Consider the following 18811-nt stretch of genomic DNA (forward strand, 5'->3'; position numbering starts at 1 on the left):
AATGATACTGCCCCATTGATTGACAAGATCCGAATCCTATCACTACTTCTAGGAAGCGGGACTTCTGTTTTAACCAGAGCTTACATTTCACAAACACCGACAGCCAGCTGCCTTTAAAAAATCCCGAACGAGCGAAACACGTCAGCAGCACGGACGCTTTTAAAAGTTTACACTCTGTTGAGGCTCTCCCTAGAGCCTACCTCTAATTGATAGCTAATCTAGTTTACTAGCGCATTTTAATTTCAGTAGTGGGATGCCGACCACGGGCACCACTGTTTAGTCCTGAGTCCACTGCCCTATTGGTGACTGACGTTCTGACTAGCTAAAATAAGCATATAGAATGACTATGACAGGAGCGTCATAAGGGATGGGCTCCTAGCTGGAATATCTGGGGGAGAAGGGGGGGTAGGAAGTTAGAGGAGGAATAGGGAGAGAGATAGATAAGGGTTAGAGGAGGGTTTACAGAGATAACAGGTAGGGGGTGGGGAATAGGTATATAGGTACAGGAAAACAGGAAGTGCATCATTACTAACCTTTTTTTGTTTCCCTCCCACCTTCTCTAGATTTGAATGAGCAAGTAGAGGCAACTACCCGGAGAGGTCACAGCAAGAGATGCGGAAAGAATTTGGCACTGTTATGGGCAGGATGTCAGCTACATAGTTGGATCGCAGTAAGACCGCCCATGCTCCCTAATAAAGGGAATAAAAGAAGCTGCAGCTGGACGCTAGTAGGTGACTCGAGTGGTCTACGCAAGCTGACGGCAATATTATAATACATGCAGCTATAAATATAAATATGCCATAAATATGAGATAAAATGTTGTAGGATTTTGCAGTGAAATTGGGATCTGGCATGTAGGCGTGGCATGCGAGGGGTGGAGGGGATCCTGTAGCATACCCAGCCTAAGTCGTGATTCGGTGGTCTAGCTAATGGCTGGTATATGCTGCAGGTTCTCTCCTCCCCCTCCTGCTCTGCCACAGGGGGGGTTTGTGGTCTCCCCCTGACACGTGGGATCCAAGTTCATGTTTCATTTTGTGTCATTGAATTTGATTTGGAGTATGTTAATACCCAATAAGAAATGGAATTAAATTATTAAACTTGACCTTTCCATATTTAGCCAAACTCTGGCGTCAGTTTATTTATTACAGGTGTCGCCATAATGGCAAGGTTGGTGTAAACATTGGGTTGTCAAGGGGCAGGCTGAAGGTTAATGGTATATGAAAGATAAATGGAGCCTCTAAGACCTTATATTTGATTTAAAGCTGTGAAGCCAGTTCACTCAGTACCAGGCAGAAGCAGGGCGATGCGTACTTACAGCTTAATAGGTTATAGTAAACTGAATGGGCTATTAGCGGATAAACTGTAACTTGCCAGACTACTAATTACTTGGAATCATAGTTTTACCCTCACCTCGATAGAGATTAGCATTGTATCAGTGATACAAACCATTTTTTGTGTACTAGCGTTACAGATTATTGAATAATATTGAATACTGTGTAAAGTGATTTAAAACAATGGGGTTGATTGGCTTTTGTGACACATGAGTTGGATACTATCTAGCAACTAACAGTACAAGCTATTAATAATACAATATATACTTATCTAATGTGTTTAAGCACAACATTCATGAACATAGCAGCACACAGCAGATCATTTATGCATCTTACTTTTTGTGCATTTCTTGCACATGCTGTAAACCACCTGGGAGCCCACTGTGACAGACTAGTTGGCTATTGTTCAGCAGTAGATACTATCAAGCTATTCTCCACCCACGGAGTATTACCTATTATGCTTCACAATAAGAATTATTATAAAGCAACACATCAGCTGTGTATTCTTTCTGCTGGGATGCTGGATAAAACAGCATATACTTATTTATTAACTACATTGTTGCTATCCACAGTTTAATACTTTACTAGTCCATTCATTTAATCTATCCCTGGTAATAATCAGTATATACGATGATAATCTGACCTCAGGATAAGATTATTTGTCCTAGTATTAGTGCTCAACAGTACTAGCACTGTAGACATACATTTTCCCTTAGGCGGACCAATGCCTATATAATGACCACTATCTTATTGTGATTTTTACTCTTATCCCATTCAAACCCACCCACTAGAGGGAGTTAGGCTCCAAAAGTATTTATTACATTGTGGTGATATGATACTCCTTTATTTAAAGGACCAGTCAACACATTAGATTTTCATAATCAACAAATGCAAGATAATAAGACAATGCAATAGCACTTAGTCTGAACTTCAAATGAGTAGTAGATTTTTTTTTTATAACAAATTTCAAAGTTATGTATATTTCCACTCCCCTTGTACCATGTGATAGCAATCAGCCAATCACAAATGCATATACGTATAGTGTGCGAATTCTTGCACATGCTCAGTAGGATCTGGTGACTCAAAAATTGTAAATATAAAAGACTGTGCACATTTTTTTTAATGGAAGTAAATTGGAAAGTTGTTTAAAATTACTTGCTGTATCTGAATCATGAGCATTTAATTTAACCTGAGTGTCCCTTTAAGGCCTGAGATTAAATACATGTCACCTTAATGTCATCAGACATTTGGCTGTAGCCTCTCAGAGTTCCATTTTTATTATATGTGTGTATGTTTTGTTGTTTTAATTAATAAATATTAACTAATATTCATTATTAAATGTTACGTTTTATTGTTATCGGAAACCTGCTTACCTTCAAGTCTGGGCATAGAGTGCTATACTACATTTTTTCCGTGGATTTCTCTTTATCCACATTCTTTTGCTCATGTTTATCCTAATGCAAAGCACCAATCCACATATCAAGTGATAATTTATTCTAATATAGCAACAACCTATTGAGTTGCAAATAGATATACTAATATCAAATACTAGTGGGGACTGCCGACTATAGTGCCATTGTTTACCTGTGTATACAATATTGCAGTTGATAAAATGACTCATAAAAAAGTTTGTTTTGTACTTAAACAGCATAATATTAAATGATCATCTGAACGAACCAGGGCTGAAACAACATTGCAAGACATTACCTAGAGATATTCAGGTCACTTATGGACTGCAAATTAACCAATGTGCAGCCTTTGCTAACAAGATAAACTGATGAACTGATTAAAAAAATGTCATATTTCTCAGCTTTAATCAGTAACAAGAAGATACAGTATTGTCAAAACTGAATCTTTAGAAAACTTCTGTTCTGCAAACCATTTTTGCTATGTTGTCTAGGCTGGAAAATAATGATTTATTTTTCCAGACAAGGCATTGATTTATCAAGCCCATATATTTTTTTGCTACCGGCTACTTTTCACATATTACATCACCGTAAACATGAATGATAGACTAAAGTAGAAATAGTGGTGCATTTATTAGTGCAGGACTACCAGGAGAAAAAAAAACTAAGGAAACATTTCTGGTTTTCTATCTGTGCAGCCACTACATTTTTGATGAATTACAGAGATAACAGAGATTTTCAAGCACAATACACCAGGCAAGTTCCAGGCAAATAGAGTTCTTTAGCTACTGTCAGAGCAGGTTGAGTCTCCTATAAAAAAATATTTGTTACATAAAAAAATATCTTTATATTACAAATCTTTACAATTTTTAAATATAAATTTATTTTAAAAAGATCGTGGACAGCTGTGTGCAGCACAACTGGATTAATCGTTTACTTATGCAATACAAATTTTTATAAATTACTTATGCACTTTTGCATTTTTAGTTTTAATCCCAAACCTTACATGTACCTTAGTAATCAAATGAATGGAGTCATTATAACAAACTTGTTAAATGCTTACAATTGAATAAAAATGTCAGATTAGAAATGGAGAGGGAAAACAGAGAGGAAGAGTTTTACAAGGAAAATAAAAAAATGTGACCAGGGTGGAAGGGGCTGTGAACTTGAAGGTTCAAACAATGGGCCTGATTTATCGTATGGCAGGCAGGTAAGGTTCCTAACTTGGGAACCTTTCTGATCATTTTCTAATTTATTATGACACTAGCAAATGCTTATGCAGCTATAGCCCTAATATGGAGCATCCAATTGTACAAGATCAGGGCCTGTAAAGCACCCAAGCAAATGTGTTTATGGTAACTTCATCACCTCAGAGATAATGGGAGGTTAGGAAACTCTGTCCTTGCAACATGATAAAGCCTCTACCGCAAGGACACCGAAGCTTCTACCACAGATTAATAATTCTGTGCATCATAAAAATAGCTTCAAAATATAAAACAAATTCAAATGAGGAAAATAAGCCACTCTAACAGAAAAATTAAAATAAAATAAAAAAATAATCCTCATAATAATAATAATAATAATAATAATAATAATACTTCAGTTATAGTTGGAGAAAACATAATAAAACTAAACAGGATAAAAGAGACAGATATATTGTTGCTAGGGATGGGCGAATATGTTTATATCCAAATTTGAATGTTAGAACGAATGTTATTGTAGAAATTCGATTTTCAAATGTTATTTACAGTTTTCGAATGTCACATTTGAATTTGAATGTCACATTCGAATTCAAATGTTATATTCGAATATCACATTCAAATTTGACTATTACATTTATAAAACATAATTGTAGACTAGAAACACTATTTTGAATGTCACATTCGAATCGAATATCACATTCGAATCAAATGTCACAATCGAATTTGAATATTACATTTATAAAACACAGTATTAGACTAGAAATACTATTTCGAATTCGAATGTCACATTCGAATCGAATATCACATTCAAATCGAATATCACATTTAAAACAGTTTTCGAATGTTTTCGAATGTCACATTCAAATTCGAATATTAGATTTCGAAATTGAATGAATACATAGCTAAACATTCTATTATTCAAATGAATATTTTCAAATTTTATTGAAAAATTCGAAAACGAAAATTTGAAAATAGAATGTTAGAATGTTATATAAACATTGGAAATTCGATTCGAACAAACGAATGTATCAAAATTCGCTTTAAATTTTTGAATTTTTAGAAACATTCGCCCATCCCTAATTGTTGCATGAAAATATTAGCCTCAAAAATAGATACACAAATAACTCAATACTTACAGGACAAAATTGATCAAACCAGGACCTTTGATTTCAGGTTATATTTTACTAGAAAACATTCCCTTTATATGTATATATGATTATATCTAAAGTAATTAACTTAAAGGAAACATAAATTTGAGTCCTGAATGATCCCCAGTAATTATTCTTAAGGAAGGCGTGTGTGTATTAATCATGCTAGATTTGTTAAACTAATGTTATTGTTTTTAAATTTATCCCCTGAACAGCAATTTTCCATTCACACAGCTGTAGGCACAAACTTTTTAGCGGCAATCAGGAGATGCACCTGTCTGTTTATACTTTAGCAACTAGAAGCAATCATAGTGCAACATTTATTTTGTGCTAATTGCTTCATCCTCATCATGGAATTTTAACTATTGATATTTGCATTTTCTTTTATGGAATAACGTGCAATGCATGTCTCAAGAGAGTGGTTATTGAGAGACTCAAATAAGATAGAAGTTTTCTTGGGTTGGATTTTGCTTAATGCCCACGAAAGAGAGCAGCAACTGGAACTTAATTCTAGCCTTTCATGGATTATGATTTGTTCATGGTTTAAGGGAAGCCAGTGTATAAAAATAATTTGCATAGAGTCACAGAGGTCAATTAATCAAGCTCTGCTGCTCCATAACTGTCCAATGGCATACAGGGATCAAGGATGCACTGGTAGTCGGTCGGATGTTCAGAAAGATTTATTTGAAGAAAATTTAAAAGTTCATAAATGGACAAAACTATTTCCCTTGACAAGTGAGAGGTGTTTGTTCCACCCCAAGGACTGCTTGCTGACGCGTTTCGGCTCCACAGGCCACCTGCTCTGAGGCAGCGGACAGAAATCAACCCAATCAAATATGATCGGGTTGATTGACACCCCCTGCTAGTGGCTGTTTGGCTGTGAATCTGCAGGGGCTGGCATTGCACCAGCAGTTCACAAGAACTGCTGGTGCAATGATAAATGCCGACAGCGTATGCTTATCGATGTGCAGCGGACATGATACGCTACATCGTATCATATCTGCTCGCACATTAATAAATTGACCCCTTAGAGGCTACGAGTTGCATGATATTGTTTTCGAGCGAGCTATATCAGGTTTTTGTGGCAGTTTAAACGCAAGTTAAATTCTGCCCATATTACAAGTTGTAAGTAAATGCGAACGCGTGAGTGCCATTGCAATTTACGTTAGAATGATTACCATGACTTCAGACTTCTGATTAACTGTTACGTGAGTCAAAAAAGTGTCACAAAACACATCAAAAATGCATTTAAAAGTACAGGTACACTCATAAAATAACACTATCTAATAAAAATTCTTTAAAAAAAAAAAACAATAATAAGTTATAAGGGCTCAAAGAGATGTAGGAAAAAGAAAACATGTCAAAAGTGCTTTTAGAAAGGGATTCATAGGAATATATGAATAAATATATGTATGTATATACATATATATACACATGTATTTCTTTACATATTTATATATGTGTTTATAAGTATATATACTGTATGTATCTAAAGATATGGGACAAGCATAAGGCTATCCTACGAACTAGATAAGTTTATACTGTTAGGTAAGGTCGGGCAGACTTGCTGGGCCTATGGCTCTTATCTGCCGTCAATATCTATGTTTCTATGTTTCTATGTTTCTATACACATATAATTACAGATATACATATGTATAGAAATAAATACATATATTATATTGCAATCCTGTGTTAACGTTTGCGCAAGCTGGCGGTTGTTATTTATTTGTTTTAAACAAGGATCCATTAAAGTCTATGGCGGAATGCGATCCTGCATTCTGCAGAAAAGTATTTTATTCTGCGCGAGGATGTGACCGTGAGAGCCAAAAGTTTTACTTGTGACCTTTAATACATGCACAACTGCAGATAAAGCACTCGCAAATTTGCATTCCACTCATAACCTACAAAAGCCAGTAAAGGCGAAAAACGTGTCGGAATATTTATCAATCCTGGGCCAAGTGAAGGGACATTTGGGTTTTTGTCCTCAAAATATTTTTGGGGATTGTGATACAATATATGTACCATTTGTTACCTGATGTGCTGGTAGGGAATTTGTGTTATTTTAACAAAACATTGCCCCAATACGATAGAGCTAGGTAAAATCTCAGAACCACGTGAGTAATTAAAAACATAATTTTCCAGTTGCTTCTCATAAAAAGATTACACTATTGTCTCCCTCTGTTTCTTCTTTCTGAGGTGTTTTGTTGGAAACATAAGAAGAACTTGAAAAGAAATCTGGGACAGTGTATCCATTTACATATAAATATTTTCATTAAAGTCCCAAAGTTCTCTTTTTATTTTATTTGTATCACGTTTTACGGTTAATAGTGGGGGATAGCGGTTTAGGGGTTAATAGCTTGTTTAGATCATTTGCCTTGTGGGGGGATGGTGGTTTAGGGGTTAATAGTTTATTTAGGTACTTTGCATTGTGGGGGATAGCGGTTTAGTGGTTAATAGTTTATATAGGTACATTGCGTTGTGGCGAGATGGTGGTTAAGGTGTTACTAGGCTAGGGGCTTATAGTAGTGGGATTTTTTTTAGATCATTTGCCTTGTGGGTGTAATGCTCGTGGGATGCCCTTCTATCAGACTGAACTCGGCTAGTAGTCTTGTTATCCCAGCGTCGAACTGGATGATAGGGAATATCCCAGAGCAGAAAAAGCTAATAAGATAAGGAGAGCGGCACTCACCACAGGCAGGACAGTCCCCTGTGGCAATGGCAGAATAGGGCAAGGCAAATCACTGGAATGGTCAGACAGGCAGGATTTGGAAATGGTAAAGCAGTCCAAGGGCACACCACTAGAATGGTCAGGCAGGCTGGGTTCAGCAACAAAGAGGCAATCCAGATTAACAGGGTTAATAAGCAGCATAGTCAGACAGGCAGGGTTCAGCATCAAATATCAGTCCAACAATTCAGGGGTTAAACAGTCCAACAATTCAGGGGTTAAACAGGTAGAGTAGTCAGACAGGCAGGTTCAGCAGCAATACTTCAATCCAGAAATTCAGGGGTTAAACAGTTAGAGTAGTCAAGCAGGCAGGTTCAGCAACAATATATATCAGTCCAGCAATTCAGGGGTATGGCAGGCAGAGTAGTCAGACAGGCAGGGTTCAAACTCAGCAAGGCAAAGACTAAAACGATCTATCACTCCCAGGAGTACACAAAGTAACACCTATACTTGGGCAGTGATAGATCAAGAAGAAGTGATTCAAATAGGCGCAGGATTTGCGCCCAGGTATCAGGACCAGAGAGGAGCGCGCGGTGATGATGTCAGCACCGCCTGCCTCTGGACCCGACACAGCCCCTGGCAACGAGGAGGCGCCGCACCCCTAACAATGGCTAGAGCGGCGCGGCGTGACAGTGGGGGGATGGCGGTTTAGGGGTTAATAGTTTATTTAGGTACTTTGCATTGTGGGGGGATGGCATTTTAGGGGTTAATAGATTATTTAGGTACATTGCGTTGTGGCGGGATGGTGGTTTAGGGGTTATTAGGCTAGGGGCTTATCGTAGGGTTTTTGTTTCACTTTTTTTCTCCATTTGATTTCTATGGGGAATGCAAAAATGCGATGTAGTTTGCGTGAGTAGGGTTTTTTTTTTCAATCTTTTGTCTCTATTAATTTCAATGGGGAAGTACATGCACATGAAGAATCAAATTAGCATTTTTGTGCTTTTCGGGTTAAAGTTTTTTTAAGCTTTTATTACGAGCGCAACCCAGCAAACGCAAAAAGCTTAACACCAAGCAGTGTTTTCACGATTGCAAAACAAAGATTTACCACAACACTTACAATCTAGCCCTTAATGTGTTATGGTAGGAGATCAAATCTGAACACAACAAGCAACTGATAACAAGCTGGAACCTACTGGGTCACACAAGCAAAAAATGTTATCTGCTTCTCAATAGTTGTGATCCTCTCACTACCTCATAGTTTCAACACTAGAGAAAAATATTGATTGCGGACGATAAAACAGGAAACTAAGGGGTATATTTATCAATGTGCGAGCGGACATGATACAAAGTAGCGTATCATGTCCACTGCACATCGATAAATGCAGACACCATACGGAGCTTGATAAATATGCCCCTATAAGTTAAAAAGTATGCTTGCATGGCAAAAAACATAGGCCCCTATTTAACAAAGGTCTTGCAGACCTGATCCGACAGTGCGGATCAGGTGCGCAAGACCTTGCTGAATGCGGAGAGCAATACGCTCTCCGTATTCAGCATTGCACCAGCAGCTCACAAGAGCTGCTGGTGCAACGCCGCCCCCTGCAGACTCGCAACCAATGGGCCACCAGCAGGGAGGTGTCAATCAACCCGATCGTACTCGATCGGGTTGAATTGTGGTGATTCCTGTCCATCTGCTCAGAGCAGGCAGACAGGGTTATGGAGCAGTGGTCTTTGTGACCGCTGCTTCATAACTGCTGTTTCTGGTGAGTCTGAAGACTCGCCAGAAACACGGGCCGTCAAGCTCCTTTCAGAGTTTGATAGATAGGCCCCATAGGGCTAAGTTGGAAGTGGAGTCGAATTTATATTGCAGGATGCGTTATCTTACACTCAGTCCCTTGCTAAGAATAATGCACAATATGGTACTGCAAGTGGATAATAAAAAATAAAATAATCAGTATTGGTTCCCCAAGTATGTAAATACTGTGTCAATATTTTTCTTTTTCTTTTTTCTTTATGTACCCAAAAATGGATTACCAATAAAATAAATGTATTTAAAAAAAAAATCAGGGTATCTTAACATGGCCAAAACGTTTTAGCACATCCTATACTTTTAAAGGATAGTGCAGGGAGAGGTATTAGGGCTCCATGTATCGTACGCCAAGCCTCACAGTATGCTACCCACATATAAAACTGTAAAAGGCGCTGCTTATGCAATGCCGACTTTTGGTCACGCGTAGCCAATTGCACGCAAGAGGGGGCTGCCAATCTGATCGGGATGATTGCAATCCACAACACTTTAGGTGGAGAAGAGGTTATGTAGCAGCGGTCTTAAGACTGCTGCTACTTAACTAGCATTTCAGCAGAGCTCTGAAGCTACTATAACCGATTGATAAATGGATTCTTAAGTGTGTTCATTATTCTTGAAACTGTACAAATGGTGAGTGTTGCTCTCTAGTGAAGTTAGAAAATACTAGTGTAACATTTACCACTTTTTAAGACCTGAAGTAAAGCAGGTCTGCATACCATCAGCTTAGCACTGGAGCAATATCCAACATGCATTTTACTGAAAACCTCCATAGAATGTATGTGTATGTGTGTATGTTTTTGTATGGGCATATGTGTGTGAGTGTGTTTGTATGTGTGTGTGTAAGTGTGTGTATGCGTGTTTGTATGTGTCTGTGTCTGTATTTGAGGGCATATATGTGTAAGTGTGTGTTTTGTATGTGAGTGTGTGTCTGTATGTGAGGGCATATGTCTGTAAGTGTGTGTATGTGTGTGTTTGTATATGTGTGTGTCTGTATGTGAGTGCATATTTGTGCGAGTGTGTGTGTCTGTATGTGAGTGCATGTGTGTTTGAGTGTCTGTATGTGTGTGTTTGTATGTGTGTGTCTGTATGTGAGTGCATTTGTGTGTTTCATAAAACAACTTACAGAAATAACCAGCATATAGAGTATCTGTAACTATGGTATTTTTCTGAAAATTCTGAGGGTTTTTCTTACCATTATTCTTTTGCAGTATGTTACATGCTTCCCTATAGCAATTTTCCACTTTACTGAATTAACAAGAGTTATCTTAGGATGAGTCACACAAGCAATGAAACAAACAAACCAATTTGATTCTCAATGTTGCAGTTAAATCTTTAACCTTCCCATGAGATTAAACATTTCCAATTTTCAGATTTCCGTTAAATATAATCTTTCTAGGTAATATTGAAAGACATACATTTATATGCATTTATCTATTTTTCTGAAACTCTTAAGTTACTGTAAAGATAAAATTATTGTTTTGGAGAAGTCATTTGTAATAGAAAATGTATTTTATTTTGTCTGATATTAGTTTATGAAGTTGTTTGGTTTAGCTGAATTTTGACAACATATTCATTATGCTTCAGAAATTAATAAACCCTTTATTTTGTATGGGAGCCATTTATTGGGCAGCAGTAGAGCTTATGGAAAGCACCATTAAGCTTAAATCAAGTTAAAGGGGTCAATTTATTCATGTGAGAGCGGACATGATACAATGTAGCATATCATGTCCGCTGCACAACGATAAATTTATCATTGCACCAGCAGTTCTTGTTAACTGCTGGTGCAATGCTGCCCCCTGCAGATTCGTGGCCAATCGGCTGTTAGCAGGGGGTGTCAATCAACCCAATCGTATTCGATCGGGTTGATTTCTGTCCGCTGCCTCAGAACAGGCGGACAGGTTATGGAGCAGCAGAAACACGGGGCATCAAGCGCCATTACGGAGCTTGATAAATTGACCCCAAAGTAGTTGCTGAAGCTACCACTGCAATTCAGAAGAAGCATTATGGGATGACCCAAAAATCAATCAACTGACCTTGCTGGATTAATGTTGAATTTTATAAAACTGTAAATATAAAGCCTTTCCTGCATTTCAAGTAACAATATTAACCTTATGAATAAATCCAATAAATATTTGTGTCACGTGCATTTGTTAATTTTTCTATTTCAAATAGATGCAAAGAATAAAGAAAAAATAGTGAGTTTTTGTTTTGCAGTTATCCAAATCAGAATGCTTATGTATTTTATATTGCCAGATATGTAACCTTAAAAATCTGTACCTGAAAACCCTTAGGGGCCTATTTATCAAAGCGTCAACTATGTTGCATTCACGGGCGTCAATACGCTCGCCAAACATTGCTAAACATTGCGGCCGCGGATCTGAATACGATCTCCTTATTTTGGAAAAAAGGCGTCAAAAACAAGTGCGTCAAGTACGATGTGAAGAGCATCAGACTGTTGTTAACTAACAGTGATCGATCTCGCATATATTCGGGTTTTTCCCAACTTTATTTATACCATTTCATTACTGTCCAAGAACAAGCACATTTCTCTTTAGCACATTATTGTATATAGTGTAAATGTATGCTTTTTTTGAGTAGGACTAATTGTGAATACAGCAATTAGCGACATATTTTGTGCAAAGTGGAGAGTGAATTATTAGAAATCTTTTTAAGATTGGACATACATATTTTAGTATGTATATACACATATACAGTATATATATATATATATATATATATATAATGTCAGAAGTCTATTGCAAACATATTTACATGTCCCTAAGTTCATTTTTTTGTTCTAAACAATGTTGTCTGTCATATCTCTGTGTTAACTATATGTATATATTGTAAATGTATTATTATTCTGAGCAGGAATAATTGTGAATATAACATGTAATCAGAGTATCATATGTATTTATTTGCAATCATTAGATATTTTAAAGGGATAGGAAAGTAAACATTTAAGTTGCATGATTCAGATAGAGCATGTAATTTTAAAACACTTTAAAATTCACTTCTTTTTACAAATGTGCTTCGTTCTCTTGGTATCCCTTGTTAGAAAAAAATATGCACATACCGTACACTAGTGGGAGCTAGCTGCTAATTGGTGCCTGCACACATTTGTCTCTTGTGATTGGCTAAATAGATGTGTTCAGCTAGCTGCCAGTAGTTCAATGATGCTCCTTCACCAAAGGATACAAAAGAATGAAGAAAATGTAACAATAGAAGTAAATTGGAAAGTAGTTTAAAATTGTATGTGGAGAGTGATTTATTTTAATTATTTTTAATATTGTACATACATACTTTACGAGTCTTGCAGGTTTAGGGGCACCGCACACTTCTTCGGTCTTACCGCAAAACGACTTACGTAAACTTCGTAAAGTCTTTTTTCTATGGAACTTCCATAGCGCTGATATTACGAGTCTGTCCTGGGATGCCAAAAAGTGAGCGGTACACCCTACCCCGTCAAGATCCCTAACGCATTTAAAAGTCAGTAGTTAAGAGTTTTATGGTACAACGCTGTAACATAAAACTCATAACTAAAGTGCTAACAAGTACACTAACACCCATAAACTGCCTATTAACCCCTAAACCAAGGCGCTTCCCGCATCGCAAACACTATAATAAAATGTTTAACCCCTAATCTGTCGCTCCAGACATCGCCGCAACTATAATAAACATATTAACCCTAAACCGCTGCACTCCCGCTGCGCAAACACAAGTTAAATATTATTAACCCCTAATCTGCTGTCCCTAACATCGCCACCACTATACTAAATGTATTAACCCCTAAACCTAAGTCTAACCCTAACCCTAACACCCCCTAACTTAAATCTAATTACAATAAAATTTAATAAAAAATAATATTAATACCTAAATAATTCCTATTTAAAACTAAATACCTATAAAATAAACCCTAAGCTAGCTACAATATAACTAATAGTTACATTGTATCTAGCTTAGGGTTTATTTTTATTTCACAGGCAAGTTTGTATTTATTTAAACTAGATAGAATAGTTATTAAATAGTTATTAACTATTTAATAACTACCGAGCTAAAATAAATACAAAAGTATCTGTAAAATAAAACCTAACCTAAGTTACAATAACACCTAACCTAACCCTACAATTAAATAAATTAAATAAATTAAAAACAATTCAAATAATTAAATTAAATTAGCTAAAGTACAATAAACAAAACACTAAATTACAGAAAATAATAAACAAATTACAAGATAGTTAAACTAATTACACCTAATCTAAAAGCCCTATCAAAATTAAAATAAAAGCCTAAACTAATCTATCAATAGCCCTTAAAAGGGCCTTTTGCGGAGCATTGCCCCAAAGTAATCAGTTCTTTTACCTGTGAAAAAAATACAAACAACCCCCCCAACAGTAAAACCCACCACCCACACAACCAACCCCCCAAATAAAATACTAACTAAAAAAACCTAAGCTCCCCATTGCCCTGAAAAGGGCATTTGGATGGGCATTGCCCTTAAAAGGGCAGTTAGCTCTTTTGCGGCCCAAACCCTAATCTATAAAATAAAACCCACCCAATACACCCTTAAAAAAACCTAACACTAACCCCCTGGAGATCGACTTACTGTTCTGAAGACCGGACATCCATCCTCAAGGAAGCTGGCAGAAGTCTTCATCCAACCGGGCCAAAGTCCTCAACGAAGCCAGGAGAAGTCTTCATCCAATCCGGTCGAAGTGGTCCTCCAGGGGGGCAGAAGTCTTTATCCAGACGACATCTTCTATCTTCATCCATCCGACGCGGAGCAGCTCCATCTTCAAGACATCCGACGCGGAGCATCCTCTTCAAATGAAGTATTCTTACTGAATGATGGTTCCTTTAAGTGACGTCATCCAAGATGGCGTCCCTTAGATTCCGATTGGCTGATAGAATTTTATCAGCCAATCGGAATTAAGGTAGAAGAAATCCTATTGGCTGATGCAATCAGCCAATAGGATTTTTTCTACCTTAATTCCGTGTATTGGGTGGGTTTTATTTTTTTAGATTAGGGTTGGGCCGCAAAAGAGTTGACTACCCTTTTAAGGGCAATTCCCATCCAAATGCCCTTTTCAGGGCAATGGGGAGCTTAGGTTTTTAAGATGGGTGGTGGGTTTTACTGTTGGGGGGGTTGTTTTTATTTTTTTTTAAAGGTAAAAGAGCTGATTACTTTGGGGCAATGCCCCGCAAAAGGCCCTTTTAAGGGCTATTGATAGTTTAGTTTAGGCTAGGGTTTTTTTATTTTGGTGGGGGATTTTTTTTATTTTGATAGGGCTATTAGATTAGGTGTAATTAGTTTAAATATCTTGTAATTTGTTTATTATTTTCTGTAATTTAGTGGGGGGGGGTTGTACTTTATGGGTTAGGTTTTATTTTACAAATACTTTTGTATTTATTTTAGCTAGGTAGTTATTCAATAGTTAATAACTATTTAATAACTATTCTATCTAGTTAAAATAAATACAAACTTGCCTGTAAAATAAAAATAAAACCTAAGCTAGCTACAATGAAACTATTAGTTATATTGTAGCTAGCTTAGGTTTTATTTTATAGGTAAGTATTTAGGTTTAAATAGGAATTATTTAGTTAATGATAGGAATTTTTAGTTAGATTTATTGTAATTATATTTAAATTAGGGGGTGCTAGGGTTAGGGTTAGACTTAGGTTTAGGGGTTAATACATTTAGTATAGTGGCGGCGACGTTGAGGCGCCAGATTAGGGGTTAATAAATGTAAGTAGGTTGCGGCGATGTTAGGGATGGCAGATTAGGGTTTAATAATATTTAACTAATGTTTGCGAGGCGGGAGTGCGGCGGTTTAGGGGTTAATATGTTTATTATAGTGGCGGTGACGTTGGGGCAGCAGATTAGGGGTTAATAAGTGTAGGTAGGTTGTGGCGACATTGGGGGCGGCAGATTATGGGTTAATAAATATAATGTAGGTGTCGGCGATGTTGGGGGCAGCAGATTAGGGGTTCATAAGTATAATGTAGGTGGCGGCGATGTCCGGATTGGCAAATTAGGAGTTAATAAAATAATGCAGGTGTCTGCGATGTCGGGGGCGGCAGATTAGAGGTTAATAAGCGTAAAATTAGGGGTGTTTAGATTCGGGGTTCATGTTAGGGTGTTAGGTGTAAACATAAATTTTATTTCCCCATAGGAATCAATGGGGCTGCGTTACTGAGTTTTACGCTGCTTTTTTGAAGGTGTTAGACTTTTTCTCAGCCGACTCTCCCCATTTATTCCTATGGGGAAATTGTGCACGAGCACGTATGACCAGCTCACCGCTGACTTAAGCAGCGCTGGTATTGGAGTGCGTTAAGGATCAAAATTTTGCTCAACGCTCACTTCTTGCCTTTTAACGCCAGGTTTGTAAAAACCCATAATACCAGCGCTGCAGGTAAGTGAGCGGTGAGAGAAAACTGCTCGTTAGCACCGCACAGCCTCTAACGCAAAACTCGTAATCTGGCCGATAGTTATTTCCAAACTTAAAGGGACACCAAAATCATATCAGAAATATTATTGAGAAGATATAGAAGAACATCTCAAGCAATATTACAACCCTTGAACTTTTATTAAAGGGACACAAAACACAGTTTTTATCTTTCATGATTCAGATAGAGCATTCAATTTTAAGCAACTTTCTAACTTACTCCTATTATTAATTTTTCTTTCTTTTTTACTTTATTGTTATCTTTATTTGAAAAAGAAGGCATCTAAACTAAGGAGCCAGACAAATTCAGTTTCATCACCCTGGACAGCACTTGTTTATTGGTGCTGTACAATCAGCAAGGTCAACCCAGGTTGTTCTTAAAAAATGGGCCTGCTTCTAAACTTACATTCTTGCTTTTCAAATAAAGATACAGATAGAATGAATACATTTTGATAATAGGAGTAAATAGAAAGTTTCTTAACATTGCACGGTCTATCTAAATCATGAAAGTTAAAATTTGGCTTCAGTGTCCCTTTAATCGTCAGATATCCTTTTTAGTAGAAATAGCAATGCACATGTGCAAGCCAATCATATGAGTCATCTATGTGCAGTTATCTATCATCAGCTTCATAGTTTATCTGCTTATTCTCTTCTCTCAAGTATATTTAAAAGAAGAAGAGAAAAAAAATATAGATAAAAAATATATACAATAAAACCAAAGAATAATTTACCACATTGCATGCTATTTATATATCATTCAACATATATTTTGCTTTCATGTCAATTCAAAATAATATTTAAATGAATATAGCTACACTATAATTTTGATTAAATATATATTTATTATAAAACAATTGACATTTTTTTTTAAAGAAATAAAATATTTTATAAAATATTTTGCATGACCTCCTGTAGGCCCCACACTGCTGTGGCGTCAATTTGTAGCCCCTCCGCCAGTTGGTTAAATAGATCCCAAAGGAAGGGCTCTGTTTGTTTCCCCTGATCGCGATCTATAAAAAGACAAAATAAAATATGTTCTATAAATTCATTATTAAGAAACAATTGTTAAAACCTAATATTAAGTTTTCTTACATTCTACTCAAGCCAACTCCTCATCAGGCTGTGCCGGTGAGAAGGCTGGGGCAGGATCCTCTCACGGTACTTGGTCATCTGTCAGAGATGAAGCACAAACACAAATCATTGTTAGTATGAGGAATATGTGACAAGGCCTATATTATACACAAAATTGTTGTTAAAAAAATCGTACAAACATATAAATTCTAAAAATACAATCCTTTACATTAACCTGCACCCTGAATGAACCTGTTTAAAAAAATATTTATAATGTAAAATACTGCAAACAGTATTATACTTGAAAATTACCTTGGATATCAGGGACGTCCACATCTGTCGCTTATTCATCCTCTGGACGACCCTAAAGCATTGTCAATGGCAGCGGGGGAAAAGAGCGGTTGCTCCTAGGGGTAGCCATTGACACTGGCCTGACGTACTGGGGGATTCTTTCTCTCGTCCGCCTGAGATCTGTGAAAATATAACGTTTTATGTCAACATTAGATCCATGTGATATTTTTCTTTTGTGTAATGTATCTGCAGCTGTAATGCATGTAATCTTTATTTCCTCTGATGAAAATAACAACCTATTTATATAGAAATACAGGACAAGTGCACTCCAAGGGACTTATCAAAAATCACTTTAATCAGTGTTAACGTTTTCGGATGTAATATAGTCCGTCTTCAGACAAAAAAGTGTTTACACAGTACTTACCCAACACCCATTAAATACACCAAGCAAACTGTGAACTGACTCAGCATCCACGCTCTCCTGGGTAGCTCCGCCCCCTGAGGGTGATGTCATCATCCCGGGCAACGTGGGCCATGCCAGTACCCAACTATAATAAACAAAACAAAAACAAAAAGGCAAGAGGTGCTATGACAAGTCAGTGGCACAACATGAGGGTACAATATTCACATTTCAATATCGCAGCAGTTATACTTTGTATGGCTTACACGGACCGTTCCTGGTTGCCATAGCAACCAAATATAAACATGTACAAACATGCTATCAGCAGGGAAAAAGAAAATTTCCCCAGTGCGTGCAAGGAATACAACAGCACATTATTTGTGGAACATTTAACATATGCTGTAAACACCAATCTCTATACACAGGGACTACACAAACCGCAACTTGGTTGCCATAGCAACCTGTATAACAATAGAGTTAGCATGGAAATCCTTAATAGGTGTAAACCAGGTGACATAGAGAATTGTGTGCATAAATATCTAATAAAGACCAAAAAACTGCAATACATACAGCACTAATCTAAGCAGTACGGGGGTTACACATGAGCTGCACAGATCACCTAAAACGTGCAGAGCATATGGAACAACGTATGCTTAGTTAGATGACATGTTGAACAAAGCATTCTGAGTATAAGTGCCCAAGTTGCACCATACATTACTTGCAATGATCTAAACCACAGTATAAACAACAATGTCTACAATCCACAGAGATTAGTATAGTAATTCACATGGGCTGCACGGACCACACAGGGTTGCCATAGCAACTACTGCACAAATAATTGCAGCATGGACATGCAGGTCATGTGAATCAAAAGCAATTACCATACGGTACTTGAGATAGGTGATAATGGCTAATTCTGCAACATCTAAGCCCGGTGTGCCAAACGGCAAGTAAACATATACAGTAGGTCTTTAATCTAAAAACTAACCAAATTTGCCATCACCGGTATAAGCAGCCATATTCCAACCTGATTATTCAAGCGGG

This window comes from Bombina bombina, chromosome 5 (assembly GCF_027579735.1).
Source record: "Bombina bombina isolate aBomBom1 chromosome 5, aBomBom1.pri, whole genome shotgun sequence".
NCBI classification, from domain to species: Eukaryota; Metazoa; Chordata; class Amphibia; order Anura; family Bombinatoridae; genus Bombina; species Bombina bombina.